The sequence below is a fragment of the Astyanax mexicanus genome, chromosome 24 (assembly GCF_023375975.1).
Source record: "Astyanax mexicanus isolate ESR-SI-001 chromosome 24, AstMex3_surface, whole genome shotgun sequence".
NCBI lineage: Eukaryota > Metazoa > Chordata > Actinopteri > Characiformes > Acestrorhamphidae > Astyanax > Astyanax mexicanus.
The window spans coordinates 17,914,578-17,931,962 of record NC_064431.1 but is presented as its reverse complement, the minus strand read 5'-3'; the positions used below and the strand labels follow the sequence as shown (position 1 = coordinate 17,931,962).

The 17,385-nt window shown below is 38.7% G+C and overlaps 1 protein-coding gene across 5 annotated transcripts in view; it reads right to left on the bottom strand.

Annotated features, from left to right (window-relative positions):
* plekhg5a (pleckstrin homology domain containing, family G (with RhoGef domain) member 5a) overlaps positions 1-17,385 on the bottom strand; it is a 109,743-nt gene that overhangs the window by 58,343 nt on the left and 34,015 nt on the right. The window contains exon 1 of one of the 5 annotated variants that reach the window (XM_049471571.1): positions 6,798-6,907. The exons of the other annotated variants lie outside the window; for them this stretch is intronic. The gene's annotated coding sequence lies outside the window, so the exon portion shown is untranslated. Of the gene's footprint in view, positions 1-6,797; positions 6,908-17,385 lie in introns of those variants that run through there. 5 annotated transcript variants of the gene reach the window in all.

Sequence of the window (17,385 nt, the reverse complement as noted above, 5' to 3'; positions counted from 1 at the left end):
ATGAAAAACATAAAAACATACAAAAAAATGTTATGTTGGTCTGCACATGCGCAGTGCTGTAAAGAAGCACATATCGATGGGTAGCATAACTCGACAGAACACCGGTTCCCCCGAGCCAGGCACACAGACACCACACTACACAGCTGATTCACACAGCATCTCTCCCGCTAACCGTAATAAACACTGCATGGAGAAGTTCAGCTGCGCTACCCTGGAGAACAAAAGTAAAAAAATTTAAGTCAGACAATTCGTTTTTTTTCCCCCAACATTTCATTTCTTTATCAGTAATGGGGAGTTTTCCAATGTAGCGAAGTAAATTACTTGTGTCAAAATGTACATGAGTAAAAGTAAAATTACCTATTTTAAAAACAACTTAAAAATGACTAATTACTTATAAAATCGACTCAATTACAGTGATGTGAGTAAATGTAATTTGTTACTTTCCACCTCTGCTTATTAGCAACTGAGAGTAATTAGCAATCGCGACACAGCTTCTGACTCCTCAAACCTCCGAACAAATAACAAGAGCAGAAAAGTAACTGGGGAAAAAGTGAGCAGATACCAGCAAGATTAGCTCATCCCCACTGTCAAAAACAAAAGAGCATAGCCTTAAAAACAATCAGTGATTGATTAATGAGTTTAACAGAAGATAAATAACCCAGAGCGGCGCTGATGTGTATGATCCATGATTTCATTTCTCCTAGAAAACGCTTCCAGCCGTTTAGGAAGAGCAGCACGTCGCAGGCATGCATGCAGGAGATCAGGAAAAGCCAAAATAAGAAAGGCCAATAAAACAGCAGGTCTAGCCAAACTGTTACTTAATCCTGCCTCCATCTGCTTTTTCTGCGCCTTCTTACTTACAGAGCATTAGAGCTGATTTACAGAAAGGTCAGTCTTCAGAACCTTCTTCTCAGCGCCAGGAGACCCTCTGATCCTGAAACCAGGCCTCATCCATCAGGAACTTCAGCTTTAGTTTAAGGCTGGAGTCTATAAGACTGCTTTCGCCTACCAAGCAGTGCTGCACTACTACAACCACCTACCACACAATACTCAATAATCTGAGTTATCCAATAAAGGCAATGTTCCAATACCAGTGGTGTCAATCGATACAAAGAGTTTTAAACTTTTATACACAGTGTTTTCAATGGGATGTGCAGTGCAGATGTATTGTCATGGCTGCAAACAGCAGTGAGCGCTGCAAATGCCGTGCTATTAGTGTGTAAACAGCATGAAGCAGCAGCAGAGAGGCTCATATATCAGATTAAACTGTGCCTTATCAGCAGTTTAGCTCAAATAAAAAGAAGTATATTTGATAGCTGGGTCGGATCGAGATGAGATCGTGTTTTCACTACAAGCGAACCGCTCCAAAAGGGGCAGATTATTAATTGTATTTTTTTTTTATTACGCAATACTGATTCCAAATTAATCGTGTGCATTAATGCTTTAATGTTGACAAGCCCTATCCAATACACATCCACTTAACTTCTAACTGCATTTATGGTTAATAACTGGGCTTTGAAAAAACACTAATTAATGGGATTAATTATTGTCTAGGAAACAGACTCTTTCCGTTTTGAGTGTTTACACTTCACTTAAGGCTAACAGAATTCTATATAGAACTAAGGGGACTCTCTGCTTTATGATGACAGTGGAACATATTTATTCTGTATTCCCTATACTGTATATAGCATATTGTCCAGCTATGGCAAGAAACAAATGACAAAAAAATAAAGGTCAGTCCACCCGAGACACTTAAAAGTGCATTTGCAAAGACCATCAAAAACATAATGATAAAACTGGCACTCATCAGGACCTCCCTTAAGAATGGAAGAGCAAGAGTTACCTCTGTTTATCAGCCTCAGAAACTGCAAGTTAACCCCAGATACATGCAACATAAATGGCCCAGAGTAGAATTACTTTAACACTTTTAAGTTACTACATGATTCCTTATGTGTTCCCTTATGATCTGGATGACTTCAGTGTTAGTTTACAATGTGGGGAAAATAGAAAAAACATTAAATGAGAAGGTGTGTTTAAATAAAAGCACTGGTGAAAAAAACAGGGTTATTGATCAAGATTGCTTTAGAGCTGGGCGATAAAAAAATCGATTTTACCGACTGATTCGAATTAAAATTTTATGAAAATCGGTTTTGTTGAAAAAAAAAAAAAAAAAACCTAAGCCCTAAACTTAGGCCCTAAGCCGCCAAGCTCTAGTTGCTTAGTTGCCACAGTTGGGCTACTGAAAGTGGTAGGCCGTATTATTTCGTTTCTAAAATGAAAGCAGAAGTATTTCTGAGTGAAGAAGGGACAAAATATTGTCTTTAATGGTAGCAGTGTGCTGGAACGACCATCCCTGCTAAGCCTAATATATTAATTCTAAAAACTGGGCTGTCTGGTCACTTTTCACGGGAGTTCTTTTGGCCACGTCACGCATCTTTACATACTTACATCACACGTACAGCCTCTTAAAGAGGATAAGGCTCAGTTTTACTGAACTACTGAAAGTAGCTGGTGGAGCAATGGAGACTTCAGAAGGGGAAACTCAGAGCTCAGTAGCTCATTCACTCATAGTAAAAACAAATGTGAAGGTAAATGATAAAGTGAAGGTTCTGACTGAACACGCTCTCACTCTCTCTCTCTCTCTGTCTGACTGAACATAACCTGGAATCTGATTCATCCACTCTGAAAGGAGACCGTATCACACCCGCCCAGTTTAAAATTATTCTTGCGCCCTAAATCCCAAGACTTACAGACATTAGCTTTAATAAAAAGTACACCAGTACATCCAGTACACAGCTCTTGTGGTATAACAACTGCTTGCAGTGTTATTGGTTTAAGAAGTCTTAGCCAGGACACAGCGGGTAGAGTGACAGGGAAAAAAGGTCAAAGGTCAGACTGCTCTATTACTTTTAAGCCACAAAAGGCCCAGTAAAGTTTCAACTGCTTCAACAGCCCCACTGTGTTTTACCCCTAATAAAGCCATTTGTTCGTTTTTTATTTTTATTTTAACAAATTCAAACAATCAAAAGCAATTCTAAAAAGTATGATAAAGTTAATCTAAAGCACAATATATAGAACTGTACATTTGTTCCCATTAAGCCTTTCTGTTCAACAAGGCTTTATTTTAGTGCAACAGGTCGCAGCAAATGTTTAAGTTAAGTGAACGTAAACTGGGCTTAGAGTTTATTAGTGGAGGTTAATCACTTCTCAGACAAGACAAACATGTTCCGACTCCATACAAACACGTCCAGCCCAATAACCTATATTACACCCAAAAGGGTTCGTACAATTATCTCCGAACATAGGAAATAACACACACAGTGAGAAACCTTCTGTAGATTTTACTGTTTATTTTTTATTTCTTTTGCATCAGCCTACGCGCAATACCAGTGGATATATATATATATATATATATATATATATATATATATATATATATATATATATATGTATTTATATATTTTTTGTATTGTATTTTATATATATATATATATATATATATATTTTTTTTTTTTTTGTAGTTTTTTTTTTTGTAGTTTTTTTTTTTTTTTTGTAATTTGTATTTCCTGACACTTCTTCTGTTCTGTCCACGATACTCCTTTCTATGGATCAAAATATAAGAATCTTTGTTATATGGTAAATCAATAAGTAAAATTACTTTTTACAAATTAATTCATTATTGCAACAGGCCTTCTAACGTACATCTGCCAATTTACTGAGAACATACTTAATTACATAATAAAGTTAATGTATATGTCATAAAATGTGTGTACATATATAAGAATATAAGAATATATAAGTGTGTATATAAGAATTATTGCACACTTTCTGTAAATCCTATAAACTTTTTTTATTTATTTTAGATATTTTATTTTTTTTAATTAGGCCAAATTCAAAGCAAAAGCAACATTATTGTCCCTAAAACAGCAAAACTCCTCTTCAGTCAGAATCTTTGTTTTGGGTCTTGTTTGGACCACAAAGGGTGACAAGCTTCATGCGCATTACCCCAACACTGTCCAACATGACACCTCCGGACACCAGGAATGTACCGCCACGTTAATAACAGCAACTTGTGATCGCCTTGTGCCGTCATTAACAATGGCCTAAGAGGGAGGGGAGGAGAGGGGCCGACTGGGGGGGGGGAGTGGCCTCAGTCTTCCTTTCCACAGATTGGAATAGCCTAAACACACAGTAAACCCACAAGAGATTCAATTCCTTTTTTTAATTCTTTTTTTTCCCCTTTGTTCTGGAAAGTGTGTTCTAGCAAATTCAACGATAATAACCTCGGCAGTGTGACATAACGGCAGTATTACATAACACTTGCAGAAAAAGAACAAAAGCCTCACCATTCTGCTGGAGTTATGCTCAGAAGAATAAGAAACAAAAGAAAAAGAACAAAGAAAGAAAAAGTCAGAGATGAGTCACAAATGTACAAACTGTACACAACTGCTGAGACACATTAAAAAAACTTATAAACAAAGATGTGCAAAAATATCAATGACACACTGAAAAACTTTTGGATAGTGTACCTCTCAATAAGAGATTGTCTACTGCTAAACATGCCTCTACAATGCAAAGAAAGTCTTTTGTATTATTGGTAGTGCACCTCTCAGTGAGAGATTGTCAACTGCTAGACATGCCTCTGTGATGCACTCAAAAACGTCCGGGCAGTGCACCTCTCAGTAAGAGATCAACAACTTGACACACCTCTATGATGCACTGAAAAACTTCTGGGTAGTGTACCTCTCAGTGAGAGATCGTCAAACACTAGACATGCTTCTATGATGCACTAAAATACTTTTGGATAGTGTACCTCTCAGTGAGAGATCGTCAACTGCTAGACACGCCTCTACAACACACTCAAAGACATTTTGCAGATTTATAAATATGTAAGTCAAACATGTAAATGATTACAGGTATAGTCAAACAGATACTGGGACTTGCCACAAGAGGGGTTTCCTGAGATGCTCTTTAAAAAAAGCTCTCAGAGGCTACTTTTGAGTAGCGTACCTACAGAAAGAGATTGGATGCTAGCCTACTCAAAAACACTTTTTGCAATAAGCATTTTTATGGGGGAAACATCATTGGACTGAGAAAAATAGGATGGTCCTCCATCTAGAGAGTCAATCAGCGAGCCATTGCCACCTTCTTTACAGTGGTGCCTGTTATAAAGAAAAAAAACTGCTACAGGCTGGAACCTGGTAGTGCCTTCAGTGACAAATCCTGGTTCTCCAGGTTTGGGTTTAGATGACTGCTTGGTTTGACTAACGAAGCCACATAGTGAACGTTTCAATTCTGCCTTTGCTGTGAAGTGACACACTGTCCCAATTGCTGGTGTGAAATCTAGGGTGCCATTACATACAACAGTAAGTCAGTCACCCCTAGTAGTAATACAGGAGACATTACGAGCTCAGTGATATGTGCAGGACATCCTGTGGCCACATGTAGCTTCTTGTGGCAGGGCTTCTAATTGGAATTTTCCAGCAGGAAAATGTTCGCCCACACAGCAAGCAAGTGTTTCCAAATATTGTCTCAATCATATTTCAACACGTTCTTGGCCTGCCCGGTCGCCAGATTTATTACCAATCAAGCCTTCATGGGAACATCTGGGACTCAAACTTCGGCAACATAGGAGAGTGCATGGTCTACAGGCCCATATGCAACATCTTTTGGCACAAATGTGCTGCAGGATGCCATAGGGAACCTATATACCTCCATTTTCAACCATATCTTATCTTATATCCCGGCTTTAGGCGCCCCCAAAACAACAAGTATGGTTTGAATACAGTCTATATTGCTTTTTGTCAAATACTGCCCACACCGAATGTATATTTCGCACTATAGGGCACACTTAATATACTTCAATTTTCACCAAAAATTTTGAGTGTGCCTCATGTATGAATTTTACCAGTCAAGTTGTAAGGAGCAGTAAAGCCACTTTACATGAGCTTCAATTTAGTTTTCCCGCTAAGCACTAACCATTCGACCATTTAAAGGTGAGTATTATCGGCCTATAGCCTGTTTTTAACCCTGGCTAGCACTACTGGAGCAGTATTAGCATTACCCACTAAGCGCTAGCCATTCGGTCGTTCAGAGGTGAGTATTGTCACCCTGTAGCCTGTTTTACCCTGGGTAGCACTGCTGGAGCAGTATTAGCATTACCCGCTAGCTGTGCTAGCCATTAGGCCATGTTAAAACAAGCTACGTGAGACGAACTGCTAGCTAATATCGCCCTGGTTTACCGGAACACTCAGGGTTCCTCAGTGTAGCGCTGTCGGATGGCAGCTTCCAGCTTTAGTGTAAATCTGCAAATCTAAGCTTAGTATAAATAAACAGAAGCACTTTACTCATCCAAATAAACCGTTTTCAGGAGAGAAATGTTGCTTAAAATGCGCCTTATAATCCGGTACGCTTTGTGTATGAAAAAAGACCTGAAAATAGACATTTATTGATAGTGCGTCTTATAATCTGGTGCACCATATAGTGCGAAAAATACAGTAATTTCCACTACAAATCTAAAAACCTCTGTAAACATTTCCAAAGCTGTAGTGTAGATCACCTAAATGCAGACCAGACTGAGAAAAAGAGAAAGAGACAGAGAGGCAGAAAGAGAGAGAGAGAAGGAAAGAGCACAGCAGTAGCAGTAGTGAATGTCCTATATGCCTCACTCCTCAGAGACCTTTCACACATCTGTGGAAAGAAACAGCAGCCCCTCATAACTGTGAGTGCTGCGCTCCAAACTCTCCAGTTCAGAGGTGGAGCTCACTCCGCTCACCCAGCTCACTCCTATCACTCACCTGCTGCTGCTGCTCCTCCGACGTGTCGCCCCCTCGCCGGTCCGTGTTAAAGCCGTACAGACTGGAGGACTAAAGTCTTAGGACAGCTTCACTCTCGGAATGATCTGCCCTCTCTCATTCTGCCGCTCGCCCGCTCGCTCAATCCCTCCCCTCCTACCTTTCCCTCCGCTTCCTTTCTTTCTCTCTTCACCCTGCTGCAGGATGTGTGTGTGTATGCATGTGTGTGTTTGTTTTTATAAATTTTAAGACAAAAATGTCCCGATTTGGTAAAAAGAACACAAAACAAAAAAAAATAAAACAAGAAAACAGGCTGAACTTCAAAGTTTATATTCAGATGCATCTAAAAGAAATTTGAATAGTATTAAAAAGTTACTTTATTTCAGTAATTTCATATATTATACAGATGTATTACACACAGAGTGAACCATTTTAAGCATTTATTTATTTATTTATTTATTTATTTATTTTATTGTTGATGATTATGGCTTACAGCCAATGAAAACCCAAATGTCATGAATCTCAGAAAATTAGAATATTATATAAGACCAACTGATACTTTTGGCAGTGTGGGCAGTGCGCCAAGTCCTGCTGGAAAATGAAATCCGCATCTTTAAAAAAGTTGTCAGCAGAAGGAAACATGAAGTGCTGTAAGATTTTTCAGCAAAACACTGATTGCACTCTCTAAACCATCACTGATTGTGGAAATTTCACACTAGACCTCAAAGAGCTTGGACTGTGTAACCTCTTTTCCACCAACAAAGTCCTGGTGCCGGAGCCGGAGCCAGTTCCTGCGAACCTTTTAAGAACCGGCCCGTGTTTCCACTGCTTTAAGGAGTCATTCACTACGTATGAAAATGTGGGCGTCAACAGAAGTCGGGGGGGCGATTTGAAAACAACATGGCAGAACCCGAGCTCCTTTTAAAACTTGTGCTGCTGTGGATCATTGTTGATTCATATTCATTCATTTAGCTGCTTCTGCTTCTCTCAGCTGTGAATGGAGGTGAGGTTTGTAAACAACTTTGTCCCGATGACGCTTTAACGTCCCGCCCTTTGGCTGCTCGCGTCACAGGTTCGCTGGTTCCAGACCAGGCCCAGAATCTGTGATTTTGTGGTGGAAACGCAAAGAACCGTTCGGGAACCTGGCACCAGCACCGGCATCATGCCGGTGGAAAAGCTCCTTTGTGTCTCTCCACTCTTCCTACAGACTCTGGTTCCTTGATTTACAAATGAAATGTAAAATTTACTGATGATCAGTGATGGTTTGGAGAGACATGTTATCTGCTGGTGTTGATCCACTGTGTTTTATCAAGTTTAAAGTCTTCTGGGTTTTAATTGGCTGTAAAAGCCATAATCATCAACAATAAAAGAAATAAACGCTTAAAATAGATCACTCTGTGTGTGTTACATATATATAATATACAAACTTCACATTTTGAACTCTGAATTACTGAAACAAGCAAGACCAACTCTGCTCTCTCGGACTCTGGCTGCTGATAGCAAAGCTGCATGATCAAGATTTGAACCAATGATCTCCTGATCACAGTGGCAGCGCCTTAGTCCACTGGACCACTCAGAACCCCTCCCCCCCTAAATGTTTATTATTAATATCATTTGCAAGGTTTTAGAGATGCAAACACAAACTGCCATAGTCCAACAACTACAACGAATACTTGTTTTACTGCTATGACCTCACTGAGACATTCCTAAGTACTGAGCTGGAACAGTAATAAATACTATTCACTCATTATTACTGATTGACTTTCAGTAATAGCAGCAGTTGGCTTACTCTATACCCCTACAAAGACACAGACAGACACACACACACATATATATAGCACTAATTTAACAGAAGTGTGATTCTAAAGAAGAATTCTGAAGAACTCTGGGATGAACCTGACCCGTCTCAGTGCACCTGCTGCTGTGTGTATTATAAAGCCCTCCCCTGGGTGATTTACAGTGCGGGAGACACTGAGAGATAGCGGGATGAGCCGTGTTACTGCTGTCTGCCTTTTACTGTATTCTGGACCAACTTCAAAGGAAACAATGCCTTACAGTAACAGTTCAAATTCAGGCCAAAAGCATAAACACATCAAACTTATCAAGCTTGGTACTGTCTTTAGAGAAAGAGTACAACACTGATTCCTAATGACAGCACCAAATAACAGAGATGGAATGGATAATATAAAATAATATAATACAAATATAATAATATAATATATATATTATAAAAAAAACACATGAACATGCAAAAATCTTATTCAAAAACTTTACCAGAGAAGGAAGAATAATCTCTTTAAATTGACCTTTTATGAAAAATGTAAAAAGATTGCGCTCCACATTATTTTGGAGCATTTTTATTGGTCCGTTTACCACAAAAGTATATTTAATTTTTTTCGTAAAAAATATATATATTACAATAATACATAAACTATAATTATGTCACACTGTTCACACTGCACTGATTGTCTGAACTGTAATTTTTTTTTTTCCACACCTAGAATAATCCACTTCAAGTACTGTATTTTTCGCACTATGAAATGCACCGGATTATAAGGCACACTATCAATAAGTTTCTGGTCTATTTTTATACATAAGGCACACTGGATTATAAGTAGGGTTGCAACGGTATGAGATTTTCACGGTATGATAACCGTCTCGGAAAATACCGCGGTATCACGGTTATCACGGTATCACAGTTTGTTACATATATTATTAAACTGACCCTTAAAGAAATTACAACAAAGGTTTTTTGTTCAATTAACTATTTATTGTAGAAACTACACCATCAGGTGAAGGGAACCATGTTTTTCCACTACTCTTAAGGGCATTAAGAGTGTATATATATATAAAAAAAAGTTGGTATATAACCAGATCCTGCAGAAAGAGGGGATTTATATCTGACATGATCCTCACATTAGATATTTCTATTTTAAGGCTTTCACCCCTTAAAACCTTCAACATATGAAAAACAGGCACGTCAGAATTTGAAAATTAACGCATGTAAATGAATGGCGTCTTTCACATCCAGTCCGCCTAGGACCTTTACACGGACACGTGAATCCATCGTAGCACGCACTTCACGCCTGTACCTGCGTGCCCAAATTTCGGATAACTCAGCGCTTTTGCGGGCGCTTACCGCATGGGTTGTGCACGACTACAAAGAGGTTTTATTTATGTTCAGATTAAAATTATAAACTAAACACATACTTTGCGCTGCACGGCGGGGTGGTGTTCTTGGAGATGGGAGAACAGGTTTGATGTATTTCCTCCTTTAGCTGTGACTTTACGGCCACATTGATTACAAGCTTGTTTATTACAAGATTACAAGTATGTTTTCAGGCTGTTTGAATGAGCGAAATATGATCAGAATTATGTAAATTAACACTAACATAGAAGCATATAACTATTATTTAATTAAAATGATTTTTAAGAACAGCTAAACACAGTGCGGAGAAGTTCACGTGCGAGAGAGAGACAGAGAGAGAGAGAGAGAGAGAGAGAGAGAGAGAGATTTGCTTGTTCTGATGTGAGCTACTCACAGGTAAAGGTTCTCTTTGATCTCCTCGTGCTCATTTTAGTCCAATACATAATTCTGCAGTTTCTCAGTGTTTTCTGTCGTATTTTGCGGCCAGCGCGAGCGCTTACAACTAACACCGCGGAGCGCGAGGTGCTGCCGCGCTGCCGCTGTTATGCCGAATCAGACTCCCTGCTCAATCCGACTCCCGCTTCGCGGACAGAATCGGCACAACACCCTCCGCTGTACAACTGCGGAAGTGAAAACAGCGCTTATAAATAGGTTAGTTAAGTTTCACTTTCAGTTTTCGTTATTTATTTCTCTGCTGGCTTGCGTTTTACCGGTAATAAGCAAACACACACGGTATGATAACCGTGCATTTTAATACCACGGTATACCGTGAAACCGGTTACCGCTGCAACCCTAATTATAAGACACATTTTAAGAGACACTACAAGGAAATTCTAATTCAGCAGGTCTCGCTGCTGGGTGGTGATGGGGGGGTATTTAGATAACTAAGTTAAGTAAAGCTAAGCCAAGTAAACAAAACTAAAATAAAAAAAAGACTTTCTTTTAAAATCAAACATGCACTGGATGTTAATCTACACAGATTTCTCTCCTGAAAACAGTTTATTTGGGTGAGCAAAGCACTTCCGTTTATTTACAGTAAGCTTAGATTCCCAAATTTCTCCAGCACTAGGCTTTAGCTTTAGCGGCTAACTGCTAGCGGCTCGACAGCAATACACTGGGAAAACCCTGAGGGTTACAACCCTTTATATTAAAAAAATGCATTTTTTAATAGCTATATTAACTAAAGCACTTAAATAAAAATGACTTAAATAATTAATTATAGAGACATAATTTACAGTATGCAGTGTCTGTAATTTACATAATGAGCACAATGCAATGTGTGTTGTTCAGTACATAATTCTTTCGAATTCTTAGCCGGCACACCCTGCGTTCAAACAGTACCAGTGCGCCGATCTGCAGGGGGCCGGGGCAGGGACGAGGGGCGATGTTAGGAAATCCTCTGTGAACAAACGCTGCAGGCTTTGAAGTCAGAGCACTGACTGTACACGCCAAATCCAGCACATTACACTATCCTCAGCCTCCGTCTATCACTCCTCCCGTCTTCCCTCGCTTCCTCTCTAAAGCCATTTAAGGTAAGCCGATATCAGGCGGCGATGCCAGAAGATTCGGTTCTAAATAACACACTAAGTCATATCTGAGCAGGAGTTTTTTTTTTTTTTTTTTTTTTTTTGCCGTTTTTCACTGAAAACAACGTCTCTTTAAGCACAGTACAGCAAAACTGCACAGTCAGATCAGCAGAACACAGTAATCCAGCATACCGCAAAAGACAGAGTTTTTCATACTCATTTTCATAATAATATATGTTTCATAACAATACCATATTATATAGTGGGTTTTCCATTCACCAATGTCTTGTAAATGTTTAATTAAAAATTAATGCGATAATGAATGTGATTCATCTGAAAAACTCTTTAAACGCTGTTTTATTGCTTTTTATGCCCCTAATCTGCAGTGGTTTTTGCACAGACTTTTGGATAGCAGGATTAGATACTGCTGCGGGAAACCCTGCCCCTGTATCGTGATTGGAGTAGAGCTTAGATACTCTGCCCGAGCTTAACCCGATGCCCGACCCAAACTCAGGCCAGGTCAGGCCAAGATGTTGGTCTCTGAAGTAGGCGTCTGTTTTTAATGCTTTTTTTTATATGGCGTGATAAACCCATTATGGCAAAGTAACAAATCAGACTGTTTAAAAAAAAATAAAAGTTTGTTCTGAAAGAATTTTGTGCTCTTCAAAAAAAAAAAAAAACACTATTTTTTATTATTATTACTGTATTCTTCAGTTTAATGATTAATGAGTGAATAGCATTATTGCTGTTTTTGGTCACAGGCTATATGCTAAATGTTAAAATGTTCATTTGTTCAGAAAATGTTTTAATTTTCTTAAACCTCGTTAATTATATTAGGGTAAAGTGATTATAAATTATGTTATTTTTGTTGGCCTATTTCGATTTAATGATTGTGCAGTGCATAATAGCCTTTTGTTAGGGGTGTGACGAGACACTAATATCACGAGACGAGACAAGACAAAAAAGCCCCAAATAAATTTTCTCTCAGGAGAAACAGCCAATCAGCTTGCTGGTTTTGCGGAGCGCGGTGGGCTAGTAACATAGACTGTGTATAGCTGGACAGAGCATCATCTCTCAAAAGTGAAGCCACCACAGGCCGGAGCCCCCTGATGTTCGGTTTCAGAAAGCTGTGTAACCCCACCCATCCCCACAGGTTTCAATGGCAAAACAGACAACTTTCACTCATGTTTTTTTTCCAACATACTGCAATTCTACCTCCATTATTTAAATGTAACAGCTAGTGTAACCTCTTCTTATAGTCAATTTTTTATATCCCTACAGAATTCATTTTTTAAAACGTTATTCAGCTCTATTCAAAAAAGGTGTGGTTATTGTAAAAGGGCTGGCTATGGGCGGGACCAATAACTCCGCTCCGCTCCGCTCTGCAGCCTGTGACCTCGAGGCAGCCCTCAGGGGCGGGGTTATTTAAATGAGTAGGCTGTCTCTCCACTGTCTTTCTCCCTCCTCTGGTCTCTACTACGCAGACTCGGGTTTCAGGATCAACAACATGGCGGAAGATTTTGGCTTCATTTTCATTGAATGAATGGGAACGGCGACACGAAGTCCATCTTTTTTTACAGTCTCAGGCTTGTAATGACAGAACGTATCTCCTCCACCCCCTCCTCCCCATGGGCACTGATACTACGTGTGTTGCCAGATCCTGCTTAAAAAGTCCACACTAACCTATTTTTTTCCTGCGAGACAGGTTAAAGCTTGACGAGAAATATCGTCACACCCCTACTTATTGCTGTTTTTTGCACTTAAGCTATAAGCTCAATTTAAAAAATGTTAGTTTCTTTAGAAGGGATTTTATATTTTTAAACCATGTTAAATTATATTAGAGTAGACGAAAATCATTCAGACATAATTTTTGTACCCTAATTTTCAATGTTAAGGCCTGTGGGTTATTGTTCGCATTGTGTTTAATTTTTTTTTCAGAGGTCTGTTCTTAATAAAGATTTTTCATATAGGTCTATGCTTCTTCAGTGTTGCAATGTTAATTAACATCATTCTGAAAAGATTTCGCTCATTCATATAGCCTGAAAATGTTTTTAAAAGCTGAGTTTTAGCGCTCTACTAACTAAAAATATCAGATTTAAATCAGGTTCAGGCTCATAATGGCAGTTTTGGGGCGAGGCGGGTCGGGATGGGGCAGGGTTTGGATTTTTTGGGCCTGATCTAAGCTCTAGTTTGGAGGTTGTTTGATGGCATAAGTGACCTGAGGTCAACAAAAACATGTCAAGGCATTGCCCCAGAACTTCTTAATACGCTGTCTGACTGACATTTCGTAAACAGTCCTTGACACCTCACAGAATTTTGCCTAAAGCCAAAACAAAGCCCAGCCTTGCCCTCTCGCTGCAGAGCCACCGACAGCAGAGAAACAATGCAACAAAGAACACAGCAGGTCAGCTAAAACCCGTCCCTGAGGAACGCCATTCTCAGCCACGCGAGAGGACCTTTCCAGCAGCGTGGCGTCAGTCGCATGCCCGTTTCCTGTTTTTCCCACTATGACAACTTCCTGCGGCCACATCTCAGGGTCTTCTCTCCAAGCGCTGTTGTTTTATGAGTCAGGGGAAGCTGATAGTGCGCAGCTAGTGAGAGGCTATTGTGCGCTCCCTGATAAACACACACACACACATAGCGGCCTGATGATAGAAGGAGAGCAAATATTCAGACGTGAAAAATGTCCTGCTCTGGAGAGATCAGACACTCAGGTCATATCGTACTGTTTCTCAAAGTTCTTGGAAACACGCTCATAAAACTGCTTAGGTATCGTAAATTTTACAGCATATTTGGTCAGGAATAACAAAGACATAAAGGCTTAAATCAACTCCAGACAAAAAAAAGACAATCTGTACGTTTCAGAAATGTTTTATGGAATTTCTGGAAGGTTGATTTAAAGGCCCTAAGAAAACAAGCAATTTTTTTAAAGAGACTTTAAAGAGCTAAATAGTGTAAATAGAATGGCATTTTTATGTACACTTAATACAAATATAACCTGCAGCTGATATCTGAAACCTATCTTCGAGTGCAAAGGTGTCCTCCAGCAGAATGAGCGTAGCAGAATCCCCTAGGATTCATTTTTATTTCTGTTTATACATAAAATAATTAATCTACAGTTACAGTAGATACAGCAATGACTAGCATAATATGTTGTACCCATACTGCTGTGTGACGCACCTGACTGCCAAGAGGAGTCACTGTTGGATAAACACTGCTTCTTTTTCTTCTTCTATTGTTTAATTTTTGACATTTGCATGCCTCAGTTTTCTGCAAACAAATCGGACCATGGTTTAAATGATTCAGACTGAGACAAACTATTTTTTTGCCTGGTTAAATTTAGTTTTTTGGCACCTTTCAAACCTGCTTCTTTAATTTAGATCAAACTGAGGAGTCTGACAATGTGTTTAGTAGCACTAGGCTATTTTTCTGTTCACTATGTTTGCATATTAAAAATGCATATATAAATATTCTGCATACTGTTACCCTGTTTTAAATCACATTTATAATTCTAAAGTATGTATTTATGTTGAGCTGTAATGTCAAATGATGTATTTACTAAGTGGGGTTATTGTGAACAGCTAGGTTGAGGAGCTAGGGATATATTTTTTTACTTAGTACAAATAAATTCTGCCAACATTTGCTGGCAATTGGAGCAGAAAGCTTTTAAAAAAGGCACCTTTTAAAAAAAAGTACTTTTTAATCAATTATTGTTATTATACAGTTCTAAATAATAAACCTCTATATATTCCTCAATATTTCTTCATGTTTTGGAACCAAAAAAGACGAGCACTCATTTCTTGCATGCTGCTATACCATCACATTTTCATGTCTCTCAAGGGAGAGAGGGATGCTGGGTAGCTGGCGCAGGGCCTGAAAAAAAAGTGATTGTAATATTACCCTTGAAAGGGTCACGTGTGGAGCACCCTTTGTTCATCCCCCTGGGTCTTAATTCCAGCCTGATGACATCACAGAGCTCCTTTAAAGGAAAACGTGAAAGAGAAAAGAGCTGTATTTGGACATGTGGAGATAAAAGAGAGAGCGCGTGCGAGAAAGAGCAAGAGAGAAAGAAAAAGAGAGGAAGAGAGAGAGACTGAGCGAGAGCTCCTCTGTGATATCAGACTGTAGTAATTGCTGAGTGCAGGGATACGCTGGCAGAAAGGCTGAGACTGTGATGAATGCGTTCACTATCTGAAGCAGACTCTAGAACAGACCGGACAACTTTATATAACGCCACCAATCCCCACGCAGAGCATTTGCATACCTCAGATAGTTCAGAGCGTCCACATAAACTCAGACAAATCGAATCAATTTTTCAATAAACAAACCAAGACAAGTGACGGCGTTGCATAAGCAGGCTGGCAAGACTCTGCAAACCTGCTGCTGGTTTATGATGCTCCTGTTATCACAGCCATTTATACAGTGGTGTGCAGTAAGGCCCTTCTAACCCTTCAGAGAAGGAGTGACAATAGGTGCATGTAAATCATTACATAATATTTAAATCAGGAAATATATATATTATGGTTATTGTAAATTATAAGCATATATTTTAAAAATTAACTAAAATAAAAAACAGCAACTAATTCAAGGCATTAGTCTGAGTTTTTCAGTTGCTACAGGACCCTTCTCCTGATTTTGAGAGGGGTGTAGTAATGAGTCTATAAGCAAAGTCGTAGGACAATCTAACCAATCAGATTCATGATTTTCACTACAGGGGCGGGGCCATAGCTGTCTATTCCCTTCTCTGCGCTGAAGGTGTTATGCGTTGCTTAGTGTAAAATGGCGCTCATGCTGGATTAGTTCAATAGTTAGCGAACTATCATTGGCAACGTTAAATGAGACAAATATTGTGTCATATCATATTAAATAGCCTTTTTAAAGACTGCCCTTCAATGTGAAATTAATTCAAAGTAATAGGCCGTCTGACTGGTGCGTTTTTGTGTGTACTTAATGTTTTGGCTGAACTGGCGTCTTGTAATCATACATATGAGTGATATTTGTTGGCCGGCTGTACTTGTAGGAAAATTAAACATTGATTTTGTTGTTTGTAGCTGTTGTATTTTTGGGCTGTTAATGTGCATTAAGCTCATATAACTAAGTCAAGACAGAGAATATGTAGTTCTAATAGAAATCTATGTGTAGGTCAGCAGTTGGGGTGTTGCAGAAGGGGTACCCACTATATTAACTGATCATGAGTTACTGTGATGAATTCAGTGATGGCATTGTTACTATAAAAAAGTAATTTAATTAATGATAACCCCTTTTAACTTCATGGATTACTTGTACACTGTAAGCCTGAATTTTATATCTAATTAAAAATACAATTACATTGTGCATACATTGTTAAGTTTTATTGTATTACTGTTAATTGTAAGTATATTGTACACATTTTAGCAGGTATTTCAAATTGTTAATCATTTTTAGTTTAATAAACTAAACATTTTAAGGTTTTTAATTATTTGACTTTTTTTTTTTTTTTTACATTTGACAATTTTTTTTTTTAATTTAAGAGGTATTTTTTTAAGCTTGCTGTTAAAGCAGAACAAATAAATCCCTTGTTTTGTGACCCTGCCAGGGAGTAATTTAGATAAGTATATAGTTTATGTTACGAATTTGTTGGAATGTCAGACAACTGACATTAATAAAATTCTAGAATTTATTTATTTGTTGCCTTTAGGCTAAATTACATGAGGCAAGTTAGTTTGAGGGATACGTCTTAAACAGGGCATCAGAACTGTGCGGAGGGTTTCTATTTCGAAAGGTTAAACAGTTTAATATGTTCTGTTTGCTCACAAGGACCCCAAATGGTTTAGAACAGAGCAATATATAAACAGGAGGCAGCAGCTGGTTAGCATTAGCCTAGCTAGTTAGCTAGCACACTGCTAGCTCTGCTCACCACACAGCATGTTCAATTCTG